This window comes from Macrobrachium nipponense, chromosome 12 (genome assembly GCF_015104395.2).
Source record: "Macrobrachium nipponense isolate FS-2020 chromosome 12, ASM1510439v2, whole genome shotgun sequence".
In the NCBI taxonomy this organism is placed as follows: domain Eukaryota; kingdom Metazoa; phylum Arthropoda; class Malacostraca; order Decapoda; family Palaemonidae; genus Macrobrachium; species Macrobrachium nipponense.
In genome coordinates, this window is record NC_087205.1 from 63,210,081 (window position 1) to 63,216,244 (window position 6,164).

Here is a 6,164-nt window from a genome sequence, read left to right on the forward strand (position 1 = left end):
CATAAACGTTAACCATAGGAATCATACAACCATCATACAATATTATCACCCCCCAGGATTCGCCATTTTCATCCATTTTGTCCCTCAGAATTTTTTTTATACCTCTTTCCTTTGAAATACAAATCAACGTTCCACCCTTTAAGAGAACAGTGGGGTTAAAAACAATATCAAAATATCTGCTAATGTACTCCACTTCTGATCAACGTTTCATATTGTGTTCTTTCTATAACAGAATATCAATACCATGAGATTTCACCATGTAAACAACTTTCATTTGTTTACCTACATCATGCAATCCGTTGATATTCAAGGTAGCAAATTTTACGAAAATTGCCTGTTTAAAGATTATCACAACTTTTCTTGTTCACCGCATTTTCACCTATACTTTTCTCTGATTTTAGCTCCTTCCGTTTCTCATGGGATAAAGATTCTCAGTAAATTTTAACTTCCCTACTTTTTCTAGGTTTAAATTCCATTTTCCTTCAGTAATAGCTTTTAGTGTTTGAGCATCCATACCGATGGATAAATTTTCATCTCCACTGTGAAGACCATCATCTCCTGTAGGTCTTCACATTTTTGTGTATCCTTTCCACTGTCGCCTTCATTCGTTGCCGAAAACAAAACTTTTTCCTTTATTCGAGGGACCTCTTCTGTTTCTTTCACGAATCCTTCAAAAACTTGAGTTTTTACAGAATGTTCATTGTCATTGTAATCCGAAAACACAATAGCTTGTATATATTCTACGTGGTAGCTACTTTCTTTCAACGACTGCTTCCACACTATTTTTAAGTTATCTAGCTCCATATCAAGAGTTCATGCTCTCTCCATTGGTTATTGTATCTCCTTCGATTACCAGGTTTGGCTGCGCCTGTAGTGTACTTTCTCCGGTAATTTCTTCACTATTTATGTCACTTTTCTGCACTTTCGTTACTGGTCTCAGTAGATAAGCACGGGAAATCGGTAATGTCAAAAAAGTTTTGTCTGTCCTCCCTGTCCGTCACACGATTCACAGCCACATGACCAACTATTCCACATTTATAGCATGTCTTCACACCACCATCTTAACTGTGCGAATACCGTTCAATAAACTTTCTTTAGCTTTTCCCAAACGAAAAAAAGATTGTCATCTTTCATATCAAATGGAGCATAATGAATAGAAACGTGTGCCTCCGCTGCTCAAGTTTACTACTCTTACCGTTTTCCCAATGTCAAATTTAATAAGATTGTCATCAAACTTTGTAATGAATTCTTAAAAAAAGCAGGTGTTCATGAAATTTCACTATGACTCTGATGTTGGCTATTTGCTGGAATCCTGCTATGTCCATCTCCTTTAAGCCTAATTTGTCAAAGATGACCAAACACGTCATCTCATAATTTGCCGAACAGAAAATTAAGCGCCTCAGTGGCGTGGTTGGTTTGGTGTTTGCTTCTCACCTCGGTGGTCGCGGGTTCGATTCTCGGCCATTCCATTGAGGAGTAAGAGATGTGTATTTCTGGTGATAGAAGTTCACTCTCGACGTGGTTCGGAAGTCACGTAAAGCCGTTGGTCCCGTTGCTGAATAACCACTAGGTTCCATGCAACGTAAAAACACCATACAAACAAACAAACAAACAAACAAACGAACAGAAAATTGTAGGCCCATTGAATCTGTTCTTCTTCAGTTGTCCTGAAGTCGCAATGTAGTGATCTACACTTGCGCTCGATGGTATTTGTATTACATTTCTTGTAATCGTTAACTAGATGTTAACTACTAAAGTATTAGGTAGGTATTGTTGATCTATTTTCCAAAGTTTCTGTGGGTCAAAACATGACATCGAAATTGATACGTTTATGTAGTCCCAGTTGCCGCTCGCCCTAGACTCACTGTTGAGGTCTGTATTGTCATGTACAATGCAGTCACGTTCAGCGGCTACCCTCCATCTTTCCTCTGGCTATGTCAACTTGTTCCTCCTATCTTTTCAAAACCCTGACCTCTTCTGGTAGAAAGAATGGCATTAACAAATTAGATTTCCGGATGCTCTGTACGTACATCGGGATTGGCTAAAGTTATGTACGTTTCAAGGGTATTCTTGGTTACGTTGTAGTACTACTATTCTCGGATGTTTCAAGTCGATTTTCTCAACCCAATTACCATTTTCGAGTCATCAGAATTCGTAATGCTGAGACCGTGTCCTCTCATATTTGACTCTAAGATCTGTTGCAACAGTTTGTGATCTGTTTGTCCAGCAATGACCAAACCTTAAAGATGATTAGTATACTCATTGGCTTCAGTGGAAGATTTCTCACTGGTCATAGGCCTTCCACTCGGAGAGGTAGAACAATTATAATAATAATGTTAATAATTTGGGCTCAGTCTCCCCTTTTCTTATTCTATTCTGATCTGGGCTCCTCTATTCCACAACTACCGATTGTGGCTTGTAGCAGAAGCCACGTCCATTTGAGAGATTTTTGGGTACCTGTACTTTGCTCTGGGGAGGATTTTGCCATTTTGCGCGCTCTCTCTCTCTCTCTCTCTCTCTCTCTCTGTAGATCGCTTAGTAAAGACTAATGGCACATTGGTTTGTAAGTTTTATTAATATATCATATAATACGGTGTAACTTGCCCTGTAATTGATTAGCGTGAGTGGCACCACATAGTGGCTCGTGTACTCCTGGCCTAAACGGCCTTGAATATAAAAAGTTGTGGATATTCTATTTTTTTTTTTTTTTACTTCGACCAACTTGAGTACTTAAATGTGCTGCTGTTAGCGCGTAAAATGTATAATGTATGGTGGGCGTTCATGTAACGTTTCATGGAGATTCTCCCCCCTCCATCCATTTTGCAAAAATGATGAAATGAATCATTGTTCTAGCTGAAGTTCTTTTATCTCTTTGTGGTTTATTGAATTTCGGAATGTAAGGTCATATTCCTTAGGGGTCTTGGAGTCCACTTACTACACATATTGCCACGCAAGTGCATTTTAGTGATTTACTGAAATCTTTACCCACTTATTTATTAATTTGGTAATTTAATTTTTGTTATTTTACTAAGAGATCAGCTTGTTCTGTGATTCCTTTCACCTTTTGTTACTTCTTTCCAATGAACACCATATTCTTTGGAAGCTTGAATTTCTGCATGAAAAGTGTTATTTTTTATCCTGGTTTTCAAATGGGCAGTATTACTTCCTAGCCTTTTCTTTGTAATTGAACGGTAATTTCATTGTTTACTGTTATAATAATTTGCTTTAATGGTAAATTTCATTGTTCACTGTTATAACAGTCATTTGCTTTTAATCTGTCATTATGGAATGTTAATTAATTTGCTTTTAAAATTTGTCATTTCATTGTTAAAAATCATTTGCTTTTCATGTTGTAATGTCATGTTACAGAATCTTAACTATTTGTCATTTCATTATTACAGAATTTTAGTGTTACCCAATTTCTAGCCTATAATTGAATTATAATGAATTTTGTCATTTCATTGTTCAGAATTTTAACATGTATAAGATGTTTCATACCTACTGCATGACGTATCTCAAAGATATCCTCGTATAAAATGTATAATACCAATTGTATGCCAAATCTTCAAGATATAGGAAGATATTTTGAAGATATGTCGGATAAAGGGTATGAAACATTGTATGAGTCTCAATAAGTATTCATTATAACATGTATGATACCAATTGTGACATGTATAACCATTGTATGACATATCTTCCTATTTTACAGCCGAGAGTGCGAGACGAAAGAACAAACAGTGGGACTATACTGTTCAACAAGAGAGGCCTCAGAGAAGAGAGGCCTGGGAAGACCTGGGGGGAAGAAGACTCTAGGAGAAGACCGTCGGAACATCATTTCAATAATTATTAAGCCGGTAACACAGAACAGTGAAATTTTTAAAACTTTCTGGACGGATCACATTTTTTTTGAAGGTGGTCCCAAATCTATGTTATTTGAAACTTTATGGTTTTATATATGCCTGCTTTAAATAATAAAAAAATTTTTAATGTTCAAAATGTTTTTCCATTTACCACATCTAGTGAAAGGAACGATAAGGAAACGAAAGGAACGATAAGTAAACAAGTAAAATTTGATATTAACTGGTTTATTTTTATATACACACACAACCAGAATACGTAGCGGGATTTTTTAACCTGCTTTACCCGACCATTCATTTATATAGGGTAAGCAAAAAAACCCCAGTTGCCAGCTATAGTACATTCACATCATCCGTGCATTTGATGTCTAGGCCAGTCCCTTACGACACTCCTAATTGGTTGTTGATAATAAGCCAATGACAGGGCTAGAAATTCTCTCTCGAGAGAGTTGGAAATTCTCTCTCGAGAGAGTTCACATGGGTAAGATATATGTTCCACCTCTCCTGAGGGATAAGTCTTTCAAAAATATCCCTTAGTAGAGGTGGAACATGCATCCTGCCCATGTGAACACACTCGAGAGAGAGTGAGTTTCCAGCCCCGCTAGTACTATATCCATTACTAATTTTGTTGATACTGCGATTTGCAGCGAGCACCGGATGCTTGCAGGCAGAAATGACTTGGTGGTACTCGATTAGGAAGCTCGAGACAGCCCGTGGATTCTCCTCCTCGTCTGTCCGGAATCGGTTTTCGTCCACACAAGTCCCTTGAAAGGATTCTTCATTGGTAGTATCTGAAAGACAATAACGATTATTCAGATGCTGCAAGTTACATTCTGCATAGAACGAAAAAGATTTCTTTGCCTGAACAAAAAAAAAAAAGGACGAGACAGCAAATATAATTTACTAATTAAAACTAATTAGTTGTACTGTAAGACAGTTCATCAAGGTTTTTATATACTAATTGATATCAGATTAAACTACAAGACGATTATAAACTACAACCTCCCTTCAGCAATATATCATAGATAACTAACTACACGTGGTCCTAGGATAAATTCTGATTTACTTAGTTTTAAAAATAGATATCTGGAACTTTAAGGAACCTAACTAATCAAATTGCGCGCGGGATGAGTCAGCGTTACATAGCTATATGAAACTACTGAATCAGCTTAATAATGATCTCTAAAAAATTAGAGAGACCATGCTGTGGAGAGATATCAGAACGGATTCATCACCTATTGGAGAAGGATACGTATTAGTTCTCTTATCAATTTCAGCCATTGCATGATATACGTAACCGGTATTACTGGCCTAACAGTAGGGAAAAAGGCCCCAATTCGGCTCACAGGCAATAAACCCCATAATCTTGCCTTTATCTTAACCTCATGTACGTTGACCATTAACGACTCCACGGGAAAACCACTAAATATTTCGCTCTAGTTCAGAAAAGATCCCCAAAATGGCTCATGAAGAACTCTTCGGATAGGAAGACCATGGTTTCGCTCGACCCCTTGAAAATACCCAACCCCATTTTGGCTCAAGATATACTCAACGGATGAAAAAAATCACCATTTCACATGAGCATGAATGAGTGAAAAAATGCAAAGTCCCTCATAACCTAACATAACCCACCCCTTGAAAAATACCCAACCTATGGACTCAACGAATATACTCTACGGAAGGAAAAAAAAAAAACCCATTTTCACATAACATATGAATAGGAAACTTGGGCGGGAAAAAAAAATTCTCAAGTCCCTTAACCATAAATCCTAACCTCCCCAAGTGAAAATAATTCACTCCAATTTGGCTCAAAGATTATACTCTTCGGACGAAAAACTGCCATTTCACATAAATATGAATAAGACTGAACAAATTTTAAGTCCCTTAACCTAACCTAACCCACATTATTATATGAAAAATATGAATATGAGGAACAAATTCTAACTCCCTTAACCCTAACCCACGTGAGTGAGTATATGAGAAGATATGAATATGAGTAAAATAAATTATAACTCCCTTAACCCGACTTTCTTCATGACTCACTGCCAGGTGTGCAACAGTCACTATCACGTGATAGTATGAATGCGAAAAGATTTCTAAACTCCATTCAAATTCAGATAAGCAACTGATAAGCACCCACAACAGTCACCGTTTTCTCCATGACTCACTGCCAGGTGCACAACATGTCATATCACGTGTTAGTATGAATGCGAAAAGATTTCTAAACTCAATAACCTAACATAATGAAACTCTATGGAAGGTTGAACAATAAAGAATGAGGGTAATAAAACCAATTATGACCATTCA

The 6,164-nt window shown here is 37.0% G+C and overlaps 1 long non-coding RNA gene across 1 annotated transcript in view; it reads left to right on the forward strand.

Annotated features, from left to right (window-relative positions):
- The window catches only part of LOC135225008 (uncharacterized), a 22,309-nt gene extending 18,353 nt beyond the window's left edge, over positions 1-3,956 (forward strand). The window contains exon 3 of the long non-coding RNA XR_010316871.1: positions 3,710-3,956. This is a non-coding gene — a long non-coding RNA (uncharacterized LOC135225008). The remainder of the gene's footprint in view (positions 1-3,709) is intronic.
- Positions 3,957-6,164: the final 2,208 nt, after the last annotated feature.